Here is a 27,982-nt window from a genome sequence, read left to right as displayed (position 1 = left end):
AAGCTCGGCTCCAGAGACGACATCAAAGATTCAATTTAAAAGGCTCAAATCCAAGTGAAGTTCTGAGTCTTTACTGATGAGATAAAGTTGGGTTTAAACTCACACCTCTGGTTCAGTCACACTAATCAAAGGAGACATTTTTCTGTAGAACTCAGCTTTTCTCCTTTGACATAAACCAGATGAGTTATTCAACAACCACACAACACTACAAGGCCCTCTGCAGCTTCCACATCATCCTTCCTTTGATTTCCTCCAAACCTTCATGTAGACAAACTGATTATAAATCAGTTGGTAAAAAGGACAGAAATCCACCTGTTCACAACCAGAAATCAATTTGACCAGCAGCAGGAGATAAACTGTTGAGATCAACCCAAACAAACATACATACAAACATAGAGGCCTGAAAATGACCACTAACACTTCAATATGTGCATCATTTAGATGCTCCACTTCATTATTCAAACGTGAACAATTCACTCTATATTACTTTGTTTTTCTTTTAATACTAGGAAGGCGAGAACACGGTGTACAAGGAAGGATGCATGCATTTAATGATCCAATTCCATTTTATTTTTTTCAAAGACATCCATTTATGAGCCTTTGATGTTGTTGCTATGACAACAGCAGCACAGAGCAGGAATAGAAGCTAGAGTACAAAAAAATAGACAGGTAGACAAACAGAAGAGCAACAACCAGGAACAAACTAAATTTCATCCCAAAGCAGCTTCTAAGATCATTATATATATATATATATATATATATATATATATATATATATATATATATATATATATATATATATATATATATATATATATATATATATATATATATATATATACATATATGTCTTTAAAGCTGACACACACAGAGCATCTCCACGGCGCCAGCACAGATTTTGTTGATTCCGTTCACTTTTCTCAACCGAACCCCCTTATTTAACAGCACTGCTCTCAGACTAACCACAGAACCTCACTGCCACAGACAAACAAGTCTGGCAGAAGTATGGACATAAAATCGAGACAAAGAAAAGAGAAAATGTGTGTGTAAGAGTATGTGTGTGTACTAGGTCTTTATATACGTGTGAGGACCACTGCTGCTTGAGGAGACAAATCCTTGGTCTCCATGAGGGGAAAAAGCTGTTTCTGGGTTAGATGTGTATGTGTGTGTGTGTGTGTGCGTGCTAATGAGCTAAGACATTGTTTCTGTTTCTCAATCAATTATTTTCGGTTTGTGATGTTGTAGCTGTCAGCTGTTGATTCCTCAGTAGTTTTCAGACACACAAGAACAAACACTTTTCACACACCAGCTGCATCCTCAATACACCCGTCGGTTGAGCTCTTAGCTCCAGTAGCACAGTTGGCATCACTGTTGCCTTGCAGCAATGAAGGTCCTGGGTTTGAATCCCTGTCTGAGGGTCTTTTTACATGCAGTTAGTTTTCCTTGTGCATGTGTGTGTTCTCTCTGGGTGCTATGGCTTTCTCATAACCATATCAGTCCAAAAACATGACTGATAGGGTTGTTCTCAGGTTCAAACCCGAGCGTGTGTTTGCATAATTTGTCCTGTCCGTCAGTCAATCAGTCCTAATTTCCTTCATTTTGAGTGACTGGGCGATCCTTACATGAGAAACTGATCTTATCTTCCTCTGCAAAAGGTCTGAACATCAGCCACAGTCCTCTTTTGCTCTGCTGGTAGAGAGGTGGGACTGATAGACTGGCCCACAAGGTCATGTCTGCATGTCCTCACTGTTGCCAACTTAGCCATTTTGTCACTACGTTTAGCACAAAACACAAATCTGTATCAGCCAAAATTAGATTCTTCAGGTCAGGCTTTTTAAAGATCGGTGATCAGCCAGAAAACTGCAATTGTTGCTGGCCGATTTATTGACCCAGAAATTATTGCGATAAACACTAACATTGTTGTTTGGAGACCTAGGCCTAACTTCTAGTTTAGGGAATAGATAAATGTTATGTAATGTTTTATTTGTTTTTGCATACTTTTTCTTCTTTAAAAACAGTTAAATGAAAAGGTGCCCGACTTCCTCAGAACTGAGGACACAGAAATTCTCACTACTCTGCATAATCTTTCCACGACTGATCAAACTGAACTGTGCGTTCTTTGCTAGCTTCTTTGGTAGCTTCCTATCAACCAGGTTGATGATCTGACAATCTCTGATCACAACATTCTAACAACTAGTTATCTGACTGATAAACTAGCTTTCTCTTTTTAAATGATTGCAGAAAGCTGAGGTTAGGTGAGGATACAAGTCAAGACTTGTGATGGAAGTGATAACCTACAAGAGTCTGCATCTTTACACACTGGAATACAGGCTCAGAGTGTTGGACGATAAACAGTAAAGTCTGATGTGGACATGGGTTTTACACCTAAAGCACAACACAGTCACAATCAACACAAAACTCACAAGGTGATACATTATAACACAGCACAGAAAGAATTTGATATGTTAAAATAGCAGTCAGGTACAAACATATAACTATTATCTATATAATCAGAAAATACTACCACTACACAGTGATGATGGCACTGGAAGAGGAGAGTTAAAAGTGCATTACTTGTTTGTTTGTTATTTTTTTCCAATTAAGCAAGAGGCAAAGCATGCTGGGGTGGGTATGCTGCAGTATAAATGAGTAGAAAGTTCCTTGACATCTCTGCACTTCAACTCTTTCTACTGAGATGCCAGAGACAGAGCAGAGAGCGTACAGGCTGCAGAGCTCTCCCCTGCAGCCTGTCAGCTCTACCTGGTGGCTTATTGAGGGGAAACTCCTTCAATCTTTCACTTTAATAAAAATTAACTAATCGGATTTTAAAGTAAAACTGTATTGAAACAAGCATTTGGAGCAAACAATGTGGAAACAGCATGTCTACGATCTCCTATCCACATGGTATTTACTGCTGAGACAAACAAACATCAGCCTTTCGGTGATCTACCTTTATTTCTGTTTATTTTCACCAGACAATTGATTTTCTACTAGAATCAAATCCAGCAGATGTTCCGAGACTTGAAGCTCATTACCAAAATTAAATCATCAATAATACCAGAGGAAACAACCAAACAGCAGCAAAATGTTGTGCTGATTTTTTTTATATTGATTATTGAGAACCAATTAAAATATTTTTAACTTGAAAAATAAATGGAACAAATATATTCTTTAAAACAAATCTAGCCGTGACACTGTGGTGAGAGATGTCCATCTTATTTCCTGTCAAAATAAAATTATTCTAAATCTAAGTCTGCTACGGCTTTGAATACTTTTATGCTTATCAAGATAAGTCTAATTAACACAGTCTACTTATTACTGTGTTATAATGATGACAACACAGTAATATGCATCCAAATCTCATCCTAAAAACACCATCTATAGTCCACCAACCCACAGAGTGTGCATCATGCAGCCCCTCAGCCTCAACATGATTGTGCTGGCTAGTCTGACGGAGCTGAGTGAGTCCTGGAGGAGAGCTGCTCTGTGAGATGGAAGCTTAGAAACAGCAGCTCAAAGGCGAGGCTAGGTCCACACAAGTGATTTGAATAGCTGAGTGGTTGTCACGGGAGATTCAAGGATTTCTCAAACAAGCATGAAAAAAGGCAACACATCAGCTTTGTTTCTGATGAGTGAATAACGTGATGTAAAGCTGGTTAATGTACTCCATGCTCCCCCAGTGATTCTTTGTGCTTGTGTAGCAGCAAACTGCTCACTTGGTGGAGCTCACCTCGCCTTACCTTACCCTTTGACCTCTCACCAACTGTTTTCCTTTTGACAACCATTAACATGGAAGCAATTCTCCTCTAAGTGGGGTAAACCTGAGCAACTCTTTTCATGACACCATCCCATACTATAGCAAGAAACACCAGGCTGCCTTCACTCCAGTCTGGGGGTTAAAGCACACCTTCCAACTTGCTCCATGCGAGATAACAGAATGGTGAAATCACCAAATGACAGCGGCGGTCAGTGAGAGAAGACCCAGGTCCAAATCACACGACATCTAAGTGACATTCACTGCCAGTTTAAGCTCAATTTATGCACCAGCTTGGTTTGTGTGTTTCACACATGCTATGGAACATGTGAACATTATGTATCTCTTAGAACTGAAACCTGTTGACTAAGTGGACAGTTCTGAGAATAAAAACATAGAGCAGGTTTGCAAAAACAGACATGCAAATAATTCTGCCCATTTAAACAATAATACCATCACCACACACACAGGCCAACTAACAACTGTGTTCTTTACTGCTAAACATGTTGTGCAGTGTTATCTGTTTGCTCTACTCTGAACAATCAGAGTAGTCTGGATGAGAAACAGAGTATAAATGCTGCAAGTTGTAACTGTCTGATTCCAAATTAAAAAAAAAAACAAAACTGTTTTGGCGCTGAATGTACATGTGTCAAACATCAACCAAGCTTCACAGCTGGAACAGGGATTGTCAACATCATTCCAACAGAAAGGATTTAAGGTGGTGTGTGAAAGGGTGTGAAGCTCTGAGCCAACTTGACCAGATTTATGAAAAGACTTAAAAACAAAGGCAAACCGGCAAACAACCTCATTATGGAGACATAAAGAGGCCTTAGGAAGTTTACCAGAAGATGTTAAAGACTGATAACAATCAGACTGAAAATTTGTCTAAAATAAAAAGACAATGCATCAGAAAGCAGACAACATGTATAGCAGCATGGCTTCTGTATCCTGCCAGGTCATTCACATGACTGAGCCGGTCATGTGACTCCAGCCCCTAAAATGGAAGGTGAGGTCTTACCAGTGCAGGCCACTGGACATGCTTGGCCTTGGTTCCCTGCAGAAGGCCTCCAGCTCCAGCTGCTCCAGCTGCTCCCTCCTTCCTCTTTGCCCAGACCAGCTGGTGCTCCAGGAGAAACAGCTGGAAATCCTCATAGACCTTCACCCACTCCCTCTTCTCCCACTCCTGGTCATCAAATTCCACGTACACCTGAAGACAGAGCAACTCCTGTTAAGAACAGCATCCTAGGAGAGGAAGGTAATGTGACAGTGTTCAGGGAGGATAAAACTGCCACCATATTCAGCAACTAAAGATTTATTAGGACTGCAGCCAGTGATTATTTTAGCAATCAATTAATCTGATAAAAACATTGCCACATTCTGGATTTTTCATTTAACCACTTAAGTGTTTTTTATACAATATTAAAAATACAATAATTCAACAACTTGTTTGAGTAAGAACACATTTTATTGTCTAAAATTCAATAACAGCATTCCTTTACACAAAGAATGAATATGAAGCAAAAAACAAATCCTTTTCATGTCAACATGTGAAAAGCTTGACCCTGTGTAGGCCTGATCTAGGGATTATTTAATAATATTAATGTGAAAGGTGCCAAATCAGATTTTTATTTATTTATTTTACGTTTTTTAAGAATTGGAACCAGGTGAATCTAAAACAATAACTTGAGTAGTTCTGGGTAGAACATACTAACATGGTTACATGAATTTGACCATTTCTGGCATCGCTTCATCAAGATGATTTCGATTAATCATTTCAGCCCTAATTTGTTCTGGTTTTTCAGTTTTGTCACATATAAATGATCTAAAATAAACTCAGAAAGCTGGTTTATAGTAAGGCTTTTGTTTTAAGACCAAACAGTTGACCAAACAAACCTGGTCCTATGTGGAAGGAGAACAGGCTGTTCCACCATTTATAAATGTGTGTGGGGGGATGAGAGGGGGTCTATTATAAAAAGATGAAAGGACTGGTTACCTGGCTATTATATTTTATTCATTGTTTTAAAATATGCATCAGTTACTCTTGATATTCTAGTTCCCAGATGAAATACAAATAAGCCGGGTTCCAGAATTCCAGACTTGGAATTTCTAAGCATCTTTCAAAGTGATTCTAAATGCCATCATAACTAAACCAGTGGCTGGTAATTAAACAGAGCTGAAATCAGAAGAATTAAAGTCAAACCTTTGGCTTTTTGCTTTTATTTATTTTTATTTTTTTTGCTTTTTTTTAACATCAATTCCTAATGTATAATAGAAAATGCAATTTGATGAAGTCAACATCCAGTGCCAGCAGCCAGAGACCTTTCCATGCCCTCTTTAAGATAATCCATTACTGCTGGAGTGCACAGATGTGCGCATGAATCAGCCATCCTTCCCTCGTCTCCTGATTCCATCCTTTCTCCTTCATCCCCTCCCCCTCTCCTCTCTTTGCAGGCAGCGTGGAAGACAGAGCGGAAAAGGGATCAACGAGTGCATCTCTCCTTAATCAGCCTCCCGCCCTCCTCCCCTCCCACAATGCCCTGCTGCAGTCAACTGAGTGATCACTCCCAGCCATAAGGCAACGAGGGGAAGCAGGCTGGCTCTTTGTTTACGGTTGCTGCAGTCTCTCACATGTCTAAAGCCTTTCGTTTCCTACTGCCTGATGTCATGCTTGCCTCTTCTCCCTCCTGGACACATTTCCTACTTTGTTTCAACCGAATCATTAAAAGTCACTCCAGGACGCCGGGTGGAACTCCTCCACCTCAGAGAATGGTGGATGATAGACGGAGACAGATCCAGCCGTTTATTCCTCCTGCATTCCACGCCACAAAAGTTGCCCTCAATCACCATCTATTTCTGATGAGGCGATTAGTTGGCGCGACTTTTCCCCATTTGCTGTAAACAATGGCTCATTCACTCATGTAGTGATTGAACTAGTTTGGCTGAGCTTACTCTATAGTTTCATGTAATTTCCGGGGCGATGAGTATGTTCAGCATACTGAGCGCAAAGTTTTACACATATAAAGACCTGGGCTGCCAGGAAATTCTCACTGTAGGATACAAAATATTGCTTTCACTGCATCTAAGCAAAACATTGAACATGACCTAATTATTTGTAATTATATGGGACCTTTGTTTAAATCTAATTATGATATGTCTGTGGGCTATATAAACTATGTTCATTATGTTTTAACTGGAAATCATCCTCAGATCATTTCTCAGGCCGCTCAGTTCTGCCTGCTGTAAGATTTCAAAATGAGCTGTCTAAGGGTGTCTTGTCATTTTAAATACAAATAAGACACTGTTGGCCACGCCCTCCAAATTTATGTTTACACCATACATGTGAAAATGGCTGTTAACAGATGAAAATAGTCCAACCGGCCATCTTCAACTCTGAGTGAAACCCAGAAGCAAAAGTGCAGAGTCCTGGACAGCAGAGGTTTCTGGATGATGAATCAACAACTAAACACAGTCTTTCCCAGCAGCCATTGCACCGAGCGGGAAAACCAGCTGACCAGCTCAGCTTGGGTTGCAAGCTAACAGGGCAGTGCGTGCTAACTATGATTTAATAATTGGGAGGCTTTTGAAACAGCTCCGTTTCCAGACACCAAAGCACATCAACATATCGTCATAACAGCTGGGTGATAGCATTCAGTTATTTATGTTTTTTGTTTTCTACAGTAGAAGCAGTAGAGCCCCAAAAGGAAGCACAAAAAATGCATTAACTGAATTTTGCAAAATAAGCCTCCTTTGAAACAGAAAAATAATTATCCCTATTGCTTTTAAAATAGTGTCAAATATTGAATATTACAGTAACAAAAAAGAATAATGGAATATATGCAGAAGGATTTGAAATTTTCACCTCTTGCTACCATTCAATTCTAAAGGACAGAGAAATAAGATCACCTGGCTTCTGCAATGCCCTAACAAGTAACACTGTGATTTCTCTTGGTTATCTGTTTTATGGATTTGGTCTCGTACTTTGGATTTGCTGTATGTTTTACTGCTGCTGTCTCTTGGAAAAGAGATTTTTGTTTTTATCTCAGTTATATTTCCTGATTAAATAAAGCATGGATACATACATGAATACACTATATATTTTTAAGTTTTTCAACATATTTCCAATTTTACTAGCTTTACTAGCAAAAGGGAAAAGTGCAGCATTGCCTAGCAACAGGTGGGGGCAGCTCTGTGCTCATCTATGCTTCATGCAACCACAGAAAACGTCAGTCACTCTTATACTTTATCTGGTTTCTCACTAAACCAGATCACAAAAACATCACTGGAAATATTATTTGGAGCATCGTTATATCTGAATACTAACAACCAGTTGATGCAGAGACACTTATGACATCAAACCGAGGATGATGGGAGTTGAAACTAATCAGTCATTTGAGACAATAAACCAGTCATTAACAACTGTGCTAGTTGTTAATGATTGGTTCAGCTAACAATCATTTGATATCATCATCATCCTCCATCAATGATGGTGAAGCTTTAGGAGGAGAGGGGTCTTCCCGGTGAATCTGTTGTCTTTTTGCTGTGAGTCATCAGAGACTAAATATCTCTTGTGAAAAATGATCAAACAGCCCTTAAAGAAAAGAAATCAAAAGAACTACACTGTCTTCTCAGATAAGAATAATACACATGAGGACTGGGGAAGATCTCTGGCTGAGTCTGTTACTATAGTAACTGGGAGCTGCAGTGAGAGCAAGCTGTGGCTCCGTGTGCCGTTCTAAGGACTTTTTAACCAGTTGATACTAATGAGCTGAGGCCGAAGCCTCAGTTTTTGTTTAGTTGGCCTGTCTACAAAAATGGAATACACACACACACACACACACACCCACACACACGTCTTTAAGGTTGCTAACTGTTAAAAGGAAGAGACCAAATTATGAAAGGTAAAATCCACAAGGATGGAAGAAATTCAGTCTAAAACAAAGCTCATGCATCTGCTTTGGTATGCAGGATTCATATGAATGTGTTCTGAATATAACTGAAAGGGAACGAGTCAGTGCATATGAAGAAACACTTTTCAGGAGCCTGACATTTCTGCTTTTGAATGTAGCTGTAACAGGGAACTTGTCCCATTCTGGCATCAGCATGGCTAGAGCCAGACACACCGAGTCTAAAGAGGTCTGGACGTCCAACACTACTGGAACTGTCGTCAAAAACAGAACAGTTGAAAGTAACACAGAAAAATGTCTCAACTTCATTTAGATCGGTTCACTTTCACAATACACTATTCAAAGTGGACAAAGTGATGCAGTCACAACAGCTACAGCTCATGCAGGGAAAAAAACACAAAGAAACAGAAAACCACCCAGCACCGCTTGTTCACAATGAAAACTAACCAGATCCATGCAGACCTGGGCTTCCTGTTTCTAATTTAAACTGACTGAGTTCTCACAAGAAGCTGCATGATATGAGCAGAAGGGGGGCACTGATGTCTCCCACATATTACTCTGTACCGACGGTTCATTTCCTTTCTTTGGCATCACTGAATAGTCTGTTTGCATTTCCCACTGTAAGCAAACCACACAAGTGTTCACTTGCTAGCAAACTGTGACCCACGTTTTTATGTGCACCAGACTTCAAATCAGCTTCCTTCCACTCCTGTCTAAACAAAGTCTGATGGAAACAAAACTCCTTTCACCCAGCATCAGAGGGCTGGAGACCTTTTAACTTCCTTCCATCAAATACTCCTTCAGATTATGTGACTGCATACACTCACATACTTAATGCCATTGAATAAAATAGCTCCATGCCATTTGTTTTTTGTTTTCATAGAATCCTGTAGCAGCGCCTGGAGCCCAGTCCGGTTCTGGAAACCATTTAGCAACATAAAAGTCCTGAGGATGTCATAGTGTACTTGCTTACATAAAGCATCTGTGGACAGTGAAGTTATGTAGAAAACAGCTGACCATCTGGAAGTGAACAGTCATTTTTATGGACTTAAAAATAAAATAGAGTTCTGCAAGATCATATATTATTATGCTAATTTTTATATCACCAAGACCACATAATGAAGTTAATATTATCTGCTTTACCTATAATGCTCTTTGGAATAAATTGAAGGGAATCTGGAACAAGTTCAGACCACTGAATGTTTAACGGGATTATGGGATCAAAAGGGATTGCTGTAAAGTCAACGACAACGCCAGCAACTGTCTGCTGTCACTGCTGCTGTCACTGCTGCTGCAGGTCAACAACTAAATGCAATCTGTGGCCAGAAAGGAACTTTATAAAGGGGCAGTATCATGTAAAATGTATTTATTTATTGTTTTTAGTTTTACATCATGTTATAATGTTATTCCCTCATCAAACCCATACCTGGATTGACAACAATCCAGGTATGGTTCATGAAAGTTTAATCTCCATGGCAACCATTCAGAAGTTCAAAATGTCTGGTTGGACCTAGCCCCGCCTTCGAGACATGGCTCATCCTCAGAGCTGCACTTTCCAAGTTTTAGAGCCTCCACTTCACAGAGCAACTTCCCCGTTCTGCTCCTTCAGACTAGCCAGCAGGAATTAGCAAACACCTGGTGGAACTGCTGAGCTCTTTATAGGAGTTACTTCTCAGTGAAATGCTGATAAAGACATTATTAAAGGGTTAATAGAGGAGCCATGTTGTGATGACTTCCTGAAGGCGGAGTTTAATAAAGAGCAGGAGTTTTTAAAGAGACAGAGGATCGAATTTAAACCATTAGATTAAGTAAAATCTCTTTTAATTCAGATTTGATATGTGAATATACATTTTTACAGTTACCTTATTGTCCTACAAATAGCACTGTGCGCCTGGAAAACGCATACTTTCCCTTTAAATATCATTTAAATAATGAATTAAACTTGATGCACTAACTTGGAATTTATGGAGTATTAAACCAAAATTAAGTTTCTTGTAAAGTGCCTTGAGAAGACATTTGTTGTTAATTGGTTGCATATAAATAAAACAGGCCATCTGCACATCAGATGTCCTCAAATGATCATTCTCTGTACATTTTACAGTCAGGCATGAAGCAACATACCTAAAGCTGTCTAAATATTACATACAAATTGGGAATAAAAGTCAGGGTGACAATAATTATAAGCAATATCCTATGAGGAATTTTAGATTTGTGAATTTAAGCAATATATTGCCACAGTTATCAACTGTAACATTAATAAGCTGTGTGTGTGTATTGTCATTTAAATGTGGTTTTAGTGGTGCAGCGGAGTATAATCTGCCCATCACCATCAGATGAGGAGCTGATTTCTGGCTGGCTGCACCAGAGGTTCCTGGGAGCCAATGAGCATGAAGCATAAGAGCAGCCAACCAGAGTGGAGAGAGCAGCCAAATCTGCCTCTTAAATACTGCAGCAGGGAAAACTGGAGCTTTACAGAATACAGAGTAGGAAAAACACTGTCTTACTACTGCTGCTGCTGCTGCTACAACCATGCAGCGTCTTTCTGAAGACAAACAGATGTTAACCACATCTTGATGTCAGGATTATTGAATGCCATATTTATATTTTAAATGCAGATCCAATAATCACTCAAACCTGCATATAAGATTCCTTAGCAGAATAACCATTTTATTAACTTACCTTACAGTATGTTGGTGTTTGAATAAAACTAATCTTACTTTGATTCTGCTGTGATGAAACTGTGCCTCAAACCCTCCAAGCTCCCTCTGGTAATGAGGTTTCAAGCAGCTTCCTGGCTCTTTTCCCACAGACTGAGACTCAGCTTTGCTTTAAGTAATGCAGACAGTCATAGAAAAGACACAAATTGATTTCTCTGGGCAGGAATGAAGTGCAAGCAGTTCAAATAATATATATTTTTTAAAATTAGAAACGTCAAAAATAATTGGGCATAAAGACAGATGTGTTATTTAGACGTTAACTGAAGCACAATAAAATGGTTTAATAGAATGGCACAAACAAGATTCTAAGAACCAAATATGGGAATACTTATTTAAATGTAGATTTAATATCTACAGATTTAAATCAGGATTCTGAGGATAAGTAAACAGCTGAGTCTAAAGTCTGATCACCGTTAATTTTGACAGAAAAATGTTACGGTATTTATTTTTAGTCTTTGTAGTCACAATTTAGACATCAGAATTGTTTTAGTTTTAGTCAACCAGTTGCAATAAAATTTAGTCAACTAAAACTTTAATTCAATTTTAATTTAATTGACAAAATTATATTAAAATGTAGCAACTTTATGATTTCACTTTAATTATTAACATTAATCATGTTTTTAACCAGTTATGGCAGAACATTATTGTCCGAATATGCAATACATACAAAAACAGTTGCAACTTTTTCAAATAATTAGTTGGCCTGCGTTCCCTGAAAATGATATGAATCATAACAAACGGCATATTGATGAAGTGTTTGGAGAGGCTGGTGAAGGATCCCATCATCTCCAAACTCCCTCCTCTTTTGATCCGTTCCAACCGCTGCACAGAGGACGCCAAAACATCAGGGTGCTCTGCCTGCTCAGTGTTCATCAGAAGAGCAGCCTGTTGGGAAACAGTCTCTGTGGTGAATCATTTGTACAAACAGTGCTCTGTAACACTGACCTGAGGTAAAAGTCTAAACAGTTTGGGTCCGGGATGTGTGGGGTCTGCAGAGATGTTAGCTGCTCTTTTCTTGACCGTAGGCCTTTCAAGGTCCTGGACCTCTCTGTGACCTGATTGGATGTTGCAGTCTGGACCGGTCCAGACTGCAACCACCACTGTATACCACTGGATATACAGTAGTAATCCTTTGTAAGATGCAGCTTATGTAAACCAGTAGGACTGGTGTTGAAAGATAGCAAGGAACTGGTTATAGACTCTCTTCATAGAAGTGTTACATGACTGGTGGAAACATTTATCCAGGATTCTGGTAATTAAAGCTTGGTCCATATTTAGAACTCAACGATAATTATTTTTATTTATAAACTGTTTGGTTTTGCCAAATTTATTTACCTGCAGTCTGATTTCTCATCTGCAAAGATGCAAATCAGCATCAGTTTATTTTATTGGAAGCATTTACCAGGACAGAGACATTAATGCCCTGGTTTCAGTTAACTATAGAACTTTGCAATGTGTTATAATTTATGTGTTAAGTGTGAAATGTGAACTTGTGTGTAAATGATTAAATATGCTGGAGTGTCAGCAGAATTGAATGCAGTGCATAGTGAAGTGTGAGCTGCGTAGGAGTGAGGCAGCCTGCGGGTTAGTGAGCAGGTCGGAACATCTGACAGCAGCAGCAGTGGAAGCATGATGGACACTCCTCTGAGTAAACTTCAGAGATGATTGTTACTGCAGATGCCCAACCTTTACAATCTGAAACCAGAGAATGTCTCCGATGGAATGAGACATCCTTACAAGGTGAGGTGGAAAAAAAAAAAAAAAAAAAAAGCTGAACATGTGTTGTGTTGCTATGGCAACAGGCTTTTAATTCTCATTCTAACAAATAATCTGATTAAAATTGGCACAAGTCCAACAATGTTGTCACTAGAGGTGCACCATCCAATATTAATGTCCGCATCAGTGACAATCTGACCGATCCATAAGGGCAGATCTATTCAGTCCAATTCTATGCTTTGTGCTCTGAGTGACGTCATGTGCTGGCAAATAGGCAAGTGTGTGTTAGTATGAGAAGTCCTAGTTACAGCATATAAATGCCGAATTTTGTGGCGATCTGGGGTTCTGCTCCCTTTTCCTGCCATTTCCCCTGTTCTTCAACAAAAACATTTTTCAAAAGAAAGTTTAAAAGTCAAGAGATCAGAACAAAGATAGGTAGGATATGTGAGGAGAAGCAGGGTCTGAAATATTGAAACAAGTTAAAGTAAAGAGAAAAGGAAAGGTTTCTAAATAATCTTTTTTGAAATGTAAAATACATGTTTGTATTTTTAGGAAATGTAATGCAGGCATCCATAAATGCAGTGAAAAACACAAAAGCACTAATCAGGGCCGGGTCAGTGGATCAAACTAAGCATAGCCAAATGGAGAAGAAGCAAGAGAATTAAAATGACTTTGGGTGTGCCATGTTGGCGTAGGGGATAGAGCGACCCATGTTTGGAGGCCTTGAGTCCTCGATGCGACTGTCGTGGGTTTGATTCCCGGACCAGACGATATTTGCCGCATGTCTTCCCCCCTTTTCTTCCCCCTTTCCTGTCAGCCTACTGTCATATAAGAGACACTAGAGCCCACAAAAAGACCCCCTGGAAGAGTTTTAAAAAAATAAAATAGAATTACTGTAGCAACTTGAGAAAATCACTTCATGTATAAAGAACAGAAAAATAATTAAAGTGATTCAGAACGGAATGTCTGAATGTCTTTTTTTGTAGTGAGAGAGAAGAGCTTCTCATTCAACTATGAGCAGAGAGACGTTCAAATCTCCAAAATCAAAGAAAAGCTGTGAAATAAAAATGTTTGCAAGTTTGAAGTTTGGCATTTTTATGGTTTTAACTAGGACACACATTTGCCTATTTTTAAATTTTTTTTTCCCCCTCCAGGGGTCTTTTGTGGGCTCTAGTGTCTCTTATATGAAAGTAGGCTGACAGGAAAGGGAGAAGTAGAGGGGGGAAGACATGTGGCAAATATCAGTCGGGTCTGGGAATCGAACCCGTGACGGCCGCATCGAGGACTCAAGGCCTCCAAATGTGGGTTGCGCTATCCCCTACGCCACCACAGCACGCCCACATTTGCTTATTTTGACTTGTCTTTTCATCATGCTCAAATTATTCAGCGAAAAAGAGAATAATCTAGTCCAGGTTGGAAGAGAATAGGTGTTGTAGTTTTCTAGCTGGAGCAGTTCTAGTGCGGTCCAGATGCTTAAAAAGTGCTGACATCGCCCCTTACTGAAGTTCCACAAATCAAATAAAGATTTCACAAATCTCAAGATTGGTTTTAATTATTCTACTATTAGTTGAGAATAGTCCAATGTCGAAGAGTCTAGGTGTTGTAGTTTTTTAATTAGAGCAGAGGGAAAATGCTAAAGGTAGTGAAGAAATAGGTGGACTCGCCCTCTAGCCATTTTCTGACTCGGAAGCTGCAACAGAAACCAACTTCAGCCTCATGACCAATAGTCGGACACTTTAAACATTCTCCTCTAGCATATTCACGGTAGCAGAATATCCATTTGGAGATGAACATTCAACCTAACCGCCTGCAATCGGAGATCAAAACAGAAACCAGATGGTCAAGTCTGACTAAACACAAACCAACAGTCTACTTTACTCTGCTGACCATGAGCTGCCCTCTGCAGCCACCACCAACCAGTGGGCCATGACTGTGAAAATAATGACGTCCATTGAACCGTTTGAGGAGTTTACAAGGAAGGCGAGCACAGCTCACAGCTACAGCCTCTACAGCTGATGATCTAGCACTGCTGTACAGCTGGATGGATATTTTACAAAGGATACCATTCCTGCCACACACACAAATACTGGGGAGTCGACCGCCTGAGGCTTCCTGGCCTTGCTACTGCCAGTACCTTCATGTATCTCTGTGCAGAGTGTCAAAAGTGAACGGAAGTTCAGCACAACCTCCACCATCCTGGAGGAGAAGCAAACCAGACAGACGGCCAAGAGAGCAGAAATGCTAGCATTCTTAAGCAAAAACCTGCCTGATCTTGAGAAATCAGCTTGATCAGATCACTGATACAAAATTTGTCAAGAAGAAAATATCAGATTATTTTAATCTACCCTGCATCGGTGCAGGGTAAAACACATCTCACATGGGGCGTTGTGATGCGTTCACACCAAACAGGTCTGATGCTTCAAGTTTGACACGTGCACTTTTTGTGTGTTCATACCAAATGCATTTTGGGCATCTGGGTTACATTCAAAGTCTACGTGGAGCGTTGTGCGCTCGACACGTCAAACGTTCAAAACGCTCCAAACGGTTCAACTTGCGCCCCGTTAGACTCGAAATGAGCCGCCATGTAGACTTTGAATGGAAATCAGATGCTCAAAACAGTTCCAGAAATGGTTCAGAATTCCTGAACCATTTCAAAGGTTTGTTGCCGTTTATTTTTTCATGTTTGCCAAAAGTTGTGAATCTATTGTTTTTGTTAGTTTCAGGTTCTTTATTATTATTTATTTTACATTGGATAGCACTAACTGATAGGGGTGCACCAATTTATCAGCCATCTGATTTGTCGGTGTGGATTTATTTAACTGTGGGAGATCAGTGATTGGCCAATAATTACATGCTAATCTTATCCACTAATCTGATCTCCCTCAGTAAAGGTCTAAAAATCAACCTTTATCCTCTTTTGCTCTGCTGTGAGCGTCTGACTGAATGACCAGCCCGCCAGGTCATGTCTGCATGTTTGCAATTAACAACAGCCACTTTACTGTTAGCAACTCAGCAAGTCTCTTGCTATATGTAGCAACATTTCAGATAAAACAAAAAAGTTGGTGTTGTTCAAAATCAGAATCGACAGGTCAGGTCTTTTTAAAAATCAATAGTCAGATATTGGTCCGAAAACTGCTATTGGTGCGCCCCCCCACAACTGAGCAAATGCAAGTTGTGATTTTCATTTATTTATTTTACATTTTTATGGGTGTTTAAGTATGTGCAGAGTTTTCTATAAATTTGATATTCAGTGCATTTGACTGTGTTAAAAAACAAAAACAAAAACAGATGTAAGTCAATTCAGCACTGTTCTGTATCAGATCGTATCGGACACAGGAACCTCATATCTGTATTGGTATCAGAAGTGAAAAACGTGGATCAGTGAGTTATGACTAAAGTCTGCAGTAGTTGTGCTGGTCTGGAAAGAGAGACGATAGGTGACAGATGGGAGCTGAATCATTTCGGATTTAAATCTGTATCCATGGCAACAGCTTTCCTAAACAGGTCTGTGTATTATTATCAGCTGCATGATTTCACATTGGTGCACTGTGCACCACATCTAAGCTGAGATGATTATGATGCAAAGGTGGAACCAAAGCAGAAGAAGCCACTGCTGTTGCTCACATAATGAAATACAACCAAACCCATTTCAGAGCTCTGTGCAGCAGGTTCTGGAATGCTGGTAAGGGGAAAGGTAACCCAGTCCAGATCACCATCAACACACTCAATGCTGTACACACTGCAGTGACCAACAGAGAGCAGCTTCATGGACTTCAGCTATGAGATTTTTCAGCCGCAGAACAAACAGATCAAAAGCAAGAAAGATCAGTTACTCAGAGATTAAATTCACATTTATTAATGTGTGTCAGACACACAATGCTTAAGCCTCAAGTGAGTTTTAATTTAATAGGTTACAATCAAATTATTTAAGCTGTTAATGCTTGGCTATTATACTCATATACATACACATACAACCACACACACACGAATATAGAACTTATATCCTCCGTCTTTATAGTACAGAGTGAAATATGCAAATCAATACAAATCTGAGGCACACCAGTAAATCGTTTCAAAAAGGTCCTGTGGGAGTTACATCTGCCCGTTTGGCAGGAATAATTCAAACGTTTTCACAAACTTTATACTATTTACATATTTAAGTTTTTCCCATAACATTGTTACAGAAGAGAAGAACATAATGTAGAAAGGTGGTGGTTTTTATGCCATAAGACATTTTAATTGCAACAGCTTCTGATATCACCCATCACACAGTTTAAGTAGGTCAATGCACTGCATAGAGCTGCAGCCAAAGCAAATACTCCCCCTGGATCCAGTCAATGAACCCTGTTCTTAAAGGGACAGAATTATGTGTTTTTGTCACATTTGAATTTTAGAGCACAATGAAGTTACTATGTTAATTTCAGTTGTTATAAAAGCGCTGTATATATCAAAGACAAAATTTAACACATTTTAAATCGGGCCTCTGTCTCTTTAAAAATACCTGCTCTTTCTGGAACTCTGCTGTCAGGAAGTCATTACAACATGGCTCCTCTGTTAACCCTTTGACAATGTTTTTACTGGAGTTACACAAAGAAGTAGCTCCTAGAATGAGCTACATCTGATGGAAAGTTATAACAGATGTTTGCAAATTTGGCTAGTCTGGAGGAGCAGAGAGGAGTGGAGGGACAATTTAGGGGGGTGTGGGCTGCTCCGTGAGGCAGAGGCTCAGAACCTTGGACGCTGCAGCTCTGAGGAAGACCTGCATCCCGAAAGGCAGCGATAAATCGGTGTTTTGCACAGAGGAATGGTTGCCACGGGAGATTAAAATATTTCTTAAACATGCATGAAAGAATCAAGTAAACCCTTCCGGTATATTTTTGATGAGGGGATAACATTATAACATGATGCAACGCTCAAAAAAGTCAATTTTAAAAAAACCAAACTGTCCCTTTATAGGCAACCTTTGTAGAGAACTGGGACCATTTACAGGAGGTGAGAGGCTCTGTTGTGCAGGCTCACTAGGTGTGAGCTGAAGTAATACCCAATGACGGAATAAAGAGGCATTCCTTCTTCCACAGGGTTGGTTCTCTCTGGGAAAACCACATGGGAACAGACATGACAAGACTGATCCACACGGTGAGGATGTGTAGCAGGGTGTGGAGGTCTGGGAGAAACCCCCCATGAGAGAGGAACAGAACAAACAGAAATGGTAGAGAGATAACTAGAAAGGCAGAGATGGAGCTTAAGGAAACCAATAGGAGTGATGTGTCCAATGTCTCTGCCGCTCAAACACTACTAATTTATTTCCTCAAGGGGTGTGTGATCCAGACAGGGTGGGGAGGGTGTAAGAACAGGTCCAAAAATAGCATGGCAGTGTAGACGTATGATGAGATGACAGCAACAAGTTGAGTCATTGATTTTGATCAGCAAAATAAACTCTGGTCTGCTGGAGACGAGCCAACAGCAGACAGACAGACAGACAGGCTGACTGACTGACTGACCAACCTGCTGCTGTCTGACCGTCCCACTCTGCACGGCTTCACTGCAGTGACACAAAGATTTCAAATCCAACAAACAGTAGCAGAGATGTCATCACTTCTCATTCCTGTTTCTATGGTGTCAAATGGAAATCTGACTCATTTCTGACACTGGGCCTGATGAAGCAGCTTAATGAGATCTGCCCACATCAAAGAGAAAAGCACAAGTTTTAAGAAGAGGTCAAAGCTAGAGAAACAAGTGCATGTTTCTCTCCTAACACTTTTACATCCTTGCCTGGCTTTCCTTCCTTTTTCCTCTCAGTCCATCTCTCCTGATAATACAGCTCTAATAATAGCCAAGTTGTATTGAGACAATTGTTTGGAATCTAGGGCAGCCGCAGCAGAAGCACTATGGGAAAATCCCTCTCGTCTGGCCCACGCTGTATGGCTGCTTGCACAACGCAGGCATACATGGATTTTATTAATCCCTCTGTCCTGGGCAGGGATAAAGAAAGGCCAGCCATCTTTAGAAACCAACAGACATCACAATCAGTTAATGACCAAACTGCTAAAAAAAAAAAAAAAAAAAAAAAAAAAAAAAAAAAAAGCAAAACCAAACAAAACAACTGCCATGTCTCCAAAACTTAAAAGGCAGGAATTCAGAAGAACTAAAATAAACAGTGATAAAAATGTTTTGCCTTAATTCACATATTTCTATCGGTGCAAACTCATGCCCTGAATTTTAGTTAGTCAGATGTAAATAAGGATATGTAAACACTGTCTGCAGATGCTCAGGCATTAGGAATCACTACAGCTGAGTCCTGAGGGCTAAAATCGTCTCAGATTCATTTTTTTTTAACTCAATTAAAACTGAGCAGATTTGGGTTTTTAGGGACGGCATTATTAGTCAACTATTAAATTATTATAAATTAACATCTGGCTGGAGGTAAAGGTTAAGTGATGTTGGGTTTTTGTTTGCAGATCTGTTCTACTTCCTGCTCACACACAACCCTAAAGTGAGTCGTTTCCTGATACCGGTGACTTTGAGTTCTTCCCCGCCTGCCTCAGCTGCTGGCTGAGAGTCACAACTTCAACACATTGACTGCAGCGCTGAGCTGCTCACAGATTCACCTCCCTGGAAATCAGACAGGTATGCGAAAACACGGGAAATGGACAATATCTTAAGAATTTATGGACTGGCTCATAAATTGGCCAGCCTTCCAACCAATAACATAACATATACAAACTCAGGAGATCCAAACATCCCGGCTGTTTTAAACAACTACAAATGGGTCAAGTCTTGTGGTTTAAATACAGTCTTTACAGATGACTGCCAGGATAAATCTTACCATCTGCAACCTGGGGCTCTGGAGCCACAAGTGGCTCTTTGGATCTTCTACAGTTATTCTTTAGAACGCTAGCTAAGACAATTAAAAAAATAAATAAAACTACGGTAGTCTTTCTAAATATGGATACAATAACAGGTTTTGCATTTGTGGAAATGTGATACATTTCTTGTCATTAGGTTTGGAAAGTATGTCCTCATCTTTTATATAATTTTCCACAAATATCTTATAGAAGATAATGTATACATCTTTTTTTTTTTTTAAACCCATCTTATGTTGGTTTGTATATTCTTTTAAAACATGACAAATAAAATGATGGCTCTTTAAAAATGACACATTTTCTATAGTAAATATTCATCAAAAATGAGAAGGTGTCCTTTTTAAAAGATTATTATGGAACCTGTGTGGGGTACTTTAGCTGCATTGAGGGTAAAAAGGGCTCTCTGGGCTAGAGGATGCAGACCCCCAGCCTGGAATAACTGGCCCATATTTTACATTATCAGGGTGTTACGAGTTTCTACCTGTATGTTATCCGACTCTCCCTGCAGGTGCATTTTAGCCTCTCAGTTTATGTTAATTAACACCACTAAGCTAACACCAAGTGTTGTTTTACAGTCCAGGCTGGTTGTGTGTGAGCACAAACCTACACCAACACACACCGAAGAACACACAATAAGCTTCTCACATTTCATAGCAGGAGACAAGACTGGAAGCACTTGGGGAAATTAGTTTCTTACTCGTCTCCTCTGTACCTCCTATGTTCCAGACCCCAACGGAGTCCATTCAGCTTTCTTTCCATTACTTCACTATGCACAGAGCAGTAGTAGAGGGGCCTCATGTGTTATTACTGTCACCACACATTATTCAGCTGAGTGAGTGAATTTTTAGCTAACATGTCTTAAATTATGCAAGTATAACATTTAGACATGTCCTTAGTGGACTCCACCTTTTTGAAACCACAAACAAAAAGAGCTTAAAGATATAAATCCCTTCTATTATATTTGTGAACTCTACTCTAGTTTAAACTGCTGATTTTTGTTACTGCTTTAGGATTTCTTTCTCTGGATGTCCATAGTGCCATTTTGTAGCATAATCAAGCACATGTTACCTTCAGTTGTTATAAAAAATGCTGTATGGATTTAAAAGAAATTTGACTTCACAATTTCCTTTGTCTTTTTCAGAAGCTCCATCTCATCACACACCTTCCTCAGCATGGCAACGCTCCTCCATGATGCCATTTACAACTGTTCTTGGGAGCTTTATAATGAGAAGACGTTCATATGATGAGCTCAGCGGACACAGTTCCTCCAGGTCTTAGAATGAAAGAATCAAAGCAACACGCCAGCTGTGTTTTTGATAAAGAAATAACATAACATGACATACAGCTCAAAAAAGTGGATTTTATATTACATCCCACCTTTAAATGACAAAAGCCTGTGGGAGTGCTTCCTTGTTTCTGTAAAAATCTGTTAAACCATGGTTCTTATTGTGCCTCAGGATAGATTTGGTGTGGTAAATGCAGTGGTAAACATGGAGAACTAATATTGTTCCCAAAAATCTTCCTGTTTGTTCCAACCTGCCGTTCCTACGTAGTCCCATAGGACACATGGGGAAATCTTTTCTTTTGCATTGCAAAAGTATTACATTTTCTCACAATGAATATTGCATTCCCTTGAAATAAATCAGCAAATACACCCGAGTCTATTTCGTAAACAGTCAAAATAACAAATGTCTATTTAAAATTGCCCACATTTTAATTTTACCTCGTAGTTCCTTTTCTTTTTTATTTCTTAATATTGTTACAACCATCCATCAATCCTTCCTTACCAAAGCCACAATGTATGCGTGTGTATGTCTGACTCCAAATTCTAAACAGGGTTTGCACCAAAACCTGCACTAAAACAAACAGGGCAGTTTCATGTGGCGTATATATGCTGCAGGCTACAGCATCAGAGAGACAGGCACGGAGTGCAGCGCTGTCTGCCGGCTTGTTAACGCTAATCACAGTCGGGTTTAACTTTAGTTCCAACTTAATTATATAGCTTTTAAGAGCCAAACCTCACAGTGCAACTCTGACCTCCAAAAATAAATGGCCTGTTTACGTTTGGCCCAGAAAGGCCAGAACCATGGAAGGTTATATTTGTGAATAAACAAGAAAAATCTAGAAGGACAAACTTTTTAGAGTTTACAAGGCAGTTTTTCCATTATAGTAGTAGAACGACAAGTGTCATCATAACTGTCAATGTAACTGATGACATCTATAATGACTTGACAATATTGAGAAATTTAGTCAAAAGATTAATTTTATGGTTAAACATTTTTCTGTTTTTTCCAAGAGCTCCCAAGAGCTGGATCTGCTTGTGTTCATGTGCAGACTTTACGTTTTTATGTCATCTTGTTTTAAGTCTCATTTAGTGGGTACATAATATCAAAACCTAAAAGATTTAAAATATAAGCCAAATTCGTACATAATGCACACTTAACTAATACGAGTCATTTTACAGTTGGTCTCTACTACTAGTTCTCTCTTTTACAACGGCATCCTTGCTGAACAAGGCCTTCGCCTTGAGGATCTCCTGTCCTTCATCCAAACTGAGCCGTGACAAGTATGACAACTTTCATACTCAGTCCAACTGAGAACCCCAGGCCCACCCCCCCACTCCACCCCCTGCCTCAGTACATGTCACACACTAAATAGAAACATTATATTCTGTTGTATGTTAACGATTTTATTAACATGGAATTCACATCAGATGAGTGCAAGAGCCCAAATAATCCACAACCAGAGAGCTAAATAAATAAGTACATGGATGAAGTTCAGTGGAATGAGATCAAAAATCCGGAAATAATAAACACATCATGAAAAAAAGGTGAGATTCATGGCACAAAATGGTGAATCTCAGCTGCTGAATCACTCTTAAAAAACCCAACTAGATATATTTTATGTATATACACATCTGCATATAAATATGCATAGCCTAATATATATTATCAATCATTTTTAATCATCTATGTTTCTCAATAGTACATTTAAATGATTTTGAATTTGTATAATTATATAAACATATATTAATGTTACCAAATTAACTTTGTTATAAAAAATAGAGTGGCTGTGTGCTTTGTAAAATGCTCATCATAAATCAAATCAGAATTTTCTATTCGTATTCTATTTTCTATATGTTGAATGTATCAATCCAATTCAAATATAAATGTCCCAATACATGTAGCTATGATAGCTGTTTGAATAAGGTTTCCAGCAAAAAAGCAGGAAAATCTGTTTAGTATTTAGAGTTATGATTGATTAAATGTGCTGATATTTTATTGTGCCTGTCAAACGTATAACACGGAGTGGGGCAGTCGACCTCTCCAACATGGCAGCCCCACATCAGCGACAATAGGTAAGAGGGGTCAATGAGGCGTCTATTGTTTATTATGTCTATGGTCCTGACAAGGTCTCCAACATGGAAGTCAAAGTAATGAAACCTGCTGCCAAGAGCCAAGGAGCAACCACAGAGATTCAGAAACAGCAGGCAGTTTGTGTTCTATGAAAACAGGAACACTTTAACCTCAATCACCTCTTTGCACACTTACTCCACAAGACTCCACCGCTGAAGAAAAAGCATGTTGAAGGTTTTTTTTTAATTTTTTTTGGACACACTGCTAGAATCCCGTCCAGTTAGAAAAAACTGAAGCTGGACTCTCTGGATGTCATTGGACACATCATGTTTGGAGAAAAATGTTTCTGCACATTGCCCCAAAAACTGCAAGTCAAAAGTGAAGTTTGATGGTTGTAGCATCATAGTGCGGGACTCTTACAGCTCCAGACAAGCAGATTCTCATTTGGACTGTGGAAGAATGAATTTTAGAAATAGAGATCTTCTCCCAGTTTATCTTTTTAAAGAACAGCACAAAACAAATTCTAAAATGTGAAAAACACTTTATTGTATTTTGAGCTGGATGATGCAAATACTCCATATGTTAAAAGATATTGTAGGATGACATGGGTCCTCCTAACAGGACTGAGAGCACTGACACATGGGCCAGTGAATATACCAAAACATTCTGCTGCTCAGTTCTGTTGTAACAAAACAAAAATCATAATCCTCACAACAAACAACAGAAAGGAAGACAAAGGGTGGAGTGAAAAGCAGGTCTGTGCTCCAAACTGCTTGCTTACAGCTTTTATCCCGCAAATTATTTTCCAATCACCTCATTCTGAACTACAATAATAAGCAATGAAGAACAGTTATTTACTCAACTCATTCCTGGTAGATCTGTAGTCAGAGGACAGCATTTAGAAGAATGATAGAAATACTCCTGCTGCTCCACTCCATGTTTGTGTACATCAGCATGCTTCAATCAAACAAACAAAGACACCACAGAGAACTTTTCTAATGCAGTAATCCATGCAACAGAAAGTCCAACCACATACTGAGTGGATGGAAGTAAACATACTTTTCAGAGGCCTGAGATTTATTTACAACATATCCTTTCTTCCAGCAGATTACTGCCTTCACACCATCATTCATATTCCCCTGATCTAGCATCCACTGATACTGTTTGGAGATGGATTGAAGGGAGGTTTGCAGAAATGCTAGTTGATTCACATTTTTAAGGAGAAGTTTGAAGCAGGACTGCTCACCTAGACAGACTGTTTTTGCTGCCTCTTGCTCATGTTGCTCAAATTACAAGCAGGGCACAACAACAGCTGTCACTATCGTCTCAATTTAAACTTTATACAGGCTCATTATTTTTTATAGTAATGCAAGATTTTCTAGGGCAAAGCAAGAGGAGAAATTCAGCATCTGTTTAGAGAAACCAGAATTGAAACATGTTGCTTTCCTGAATCACAAAACAGCAGATAAAAAAATGATACTTAGAAGAAATGCTTATGTCCTTTATGGAAGCTTGTACCATGGAAACAGCCATGTGATTGTTGAATGTTTAGTATTATTGCTTATGTTTAGTGAATATCTGTGTACTTTCATTTGCCCATCACTCTGCTGCTGATACACAGGCATATCCCCACTAGTGAATAAATAAATGGTCCTTCTATCCTTAAAGACATTTAACATAAATCTAATCCACACAAAATATGTACACTGACAATGATCAGGTTCATGGAAAAGTATTCAGTTTGTGTTTCTGGTTATATTTCTTAGCTGGGCAGGTTGGTACCGGTTCTGACTGGCTTCTGATTCAACTGTCTGGGCCCACAGCTTGTTAACATTTACTAGCAGGTACAGCTGCATTAAGTAGAGTAATGAAGAGATTATGTTGGTCATGCCGTTGCTTTACTATTTAGCAGCCAATGAAGTGGTCAGCTGAGGGATATTTTTCCACAGTTATTTGTTCCCACTTTAGAACGGAGCATGGCGCTGTGCAACAAACACTGGACAGGAGAACAGATCAACTCACATCAATGAACTGGCAGCGAGGAGCTAACACTTAAACAACCTTCTTCACCAGTTGATCTCAGTTTCACTAGTTAGCATTAGCACAACTAGCATCTTGCATCTCAACTTTTCCTGCGTCATTGATCAAAGTGTCTCCCAACAACACTTTGTGTTTGACTCGGTGAGACAGAGGCTCCTCTGTGGACATACCTTCTATGCTGGAGTTTTAAACTTCCAGCAGTAGCTCACAATTTCATTCTCAGCCATGAATTTTCAGGTGAGCCTCTGTAGTAAAGGAGGGCTGAGTCTCTGTGTTTTGGCAGCGCTGCTGTTTGAAGAAGGGTAACAACTTGGATGAGGAAAATGGGCCAGTTAAATTGTTTGACACATTGTTATGTTATCAGCATCCGTTATATCTAGAGATTGATTAAATTGACATGCCCAGTTAGAACAAAGTACAGAGACTGGCAGAGGAAGTGAGGTAAAGGGCTCCACTGTCCTGGAATACTTCCTCCTGTGGAGAATACAGGGACTGGACTAGCAGCCTTGACTCACCCTTTCATCTAAACAACAGTCACCAAAACTTGGGGTTTAATGATGGTCACACACACTCACACGTGACTGTGAGAATGCTAAAAGACAAAGGGAGGATTGTTGAGCGCTTTAATTAAAACCAGACTACCTCTAACTCTTTTTAAAGTGGCTGAACTGAGAGCAGTTTGTGTCTGTGTTGAATGGAGGAGGAGCCACAAGTCCTGCCATATCTCCTCCTGCTAGGCCTGCTTCATCACATAAACCCTGGTCCTGTTCACAGGAGCCCTAGCAGAGCGAAGGCAGGACAACAAGGAGACAACCGCAGACTGTAGAGCTCAGAATAAAGCCATATCAGGAGAGAAATGATCAATGACAAGAGAAAGTCAGTTGGTTGTGAATGAAATCCATCTTGCTTTGAGGAGACAGGACTTCCTATTGCTACGCTGTGCTGCCTCGTCTCACATGATGACATGCAGGGCATGTTATGTCACCAACAAATCCTGCTGTTTTTGGTTGTTATTGTCCCTTTCTGCTGTTGCGTCATGACATTTTCCCCACAGCCTCAACAGTTTTATGTATTTGTCAACCTTTCAGCATTTGTCCAAAGCTTTCTCTTCTTCTGCCTTTCCCATTTCATCCTCAGCTTTCTCCAGACTGAGTATTTTGCCGCTGTGCCATTCCACCTCCCCCACTCAGAGATGGTTTGAGGTCAACTGGCTCACGTGTTTCCGTCTCCTGCTACTGCATGTGGACTAGAAATTCCACTACTGTTTCAAATTGCAAGTTTCCTGGCTTGAAAGAAGCACATGTACACACACACACACACACACACACGCACGCACACGCACACGCACACACACACCTACACACACAACCACAATATGCCTGCTGCTAGTGCACATGCACACAAACAAGCCTGTATATTTATCACTTAGATTAAAATGAGAAAATACAAATCCCAGGATAAGCATTACATAACAATAGTGAGCTAATGGCAGAAGACCAGAACAGACAAAATACTCAAACAAACTCCCAAATGAAAAATTGAGGGCTTTTATATTACTTAGTGATTTTATGGACACTTAACACTAAAACTGCTTTTCTAAAACAACATAATTTCACAAAAACAAGTTTGCATTAATATTCTTAATACTGACAATTGTAGTAACTCGATTCATAACTAACCATGTAACCAACCAGTCCCTGACTGATCAGTACATTCCTAACCCCAACATGACCCACCATGTTAGGACCAAAAAAGGTAGGTGATTACACCAGAAAAGGTCCCAAAGACATATGAATAAGTACACACACACACACACACACACACACACACACACACACACACACACACACACAAGTATATACAAACCTAACAACCATCAGAATCTGCTTTATGGACCAGGATTGTGTGCATGTATTAGAAATCCGAGTTCAGTTTCAAATGGTCACATTACACACACATTAAGTATTTATATACAAATTTTAGAGGACATCAATTGAAGCCAAAAAGAACATTATGTGCGTACACCTAAACATTTTTTAAATCTTTTGTTAAAGGCAGGTTGTTATAGTACAACATGATTGCTACTCAGGCTGTAGGGCGATGACTGTGTTCATCAGAGACAGCCTGGAGGAAGACGACGTCTCTGTGGCAGCTTGTTCAAAAATAATGCTCTGTAGGTGATGAAAGTCTGAATAGTTTGTGTCAGAAGATTTTTTTTCCTCTAAAGACTGTTTTGACTCTGGTGGCCTTTATTTTACAGTAGACTGACAGGAAAGTGGGTTGTGAGAGAGGAGAAAGACATGCGGAAAAGGTCAGCAGGCCAGGACTTGAACCCATGATGGCCTGTCTATGGGTCACAATTTTACAATTAAAATTTTAGAAATGTACAATTTCCCTTAGGGAAAATTACAAAGGACTTTAAGATACAGTTAACTTATCCAGCTCAAAGCTGAAAGTTTTCTAATGTGACACATTTAACAAAGGTTTACAGAAACTAAATTTTGGCTCACACATTTTGCTTCTGCTCAGGATATTTGTTGAGGAAAGAATCTGCAGAAAGGCTCTCCTTGACTGTTTTAATAAGCTTTGATGATAATTTAATTTGTAACATTTTTAATTCTGTTCAACGTGA

At 39.4% G+C, this 27,982-nt stretch overlaps 1 protein-coding gene across 1 annotated transcript in view; it reads right to left on the bottom strand.

Moving 5' to 3' along the window:
• Positions 1 to 27,982, bottom strand: part of jmjd1cb (jumonji domain containing 1Cb) — a 101,558-nt gene that overhangs the window by 46,109 nt on the left and 27,467 nt on the right. Inside the window, exon 2 of the mRNA XM_044102983.1 lies at positions 4,773 to 4,961. The gene's annotated coding sequence lies outside the window, so the exon portion shown is untranslated. The remainder of the gene's footprint in view (positions 1 to 4,772; positions 4,962 to 27,982) is intronic.

This window comes from Gambusia affinis, linkage group LG20 (genome assembly GCF_019740435.1).
Source record: "Gambusia affinis linkage group LG20, SWU_Gaff_1.0, whole genome shotgun sequence".
NCBI lineage: Eukaryota > Metazoa > Chordata > Actinopteri > Cyprinodontiformes > Poeciliidae > Gambusia > Gambusia affinis.
The sequence above is the reverse complement of the archived record's forward strand: the minus strand, read 5'-3'. Positions and strand labels throughout refer to the sequence as shown.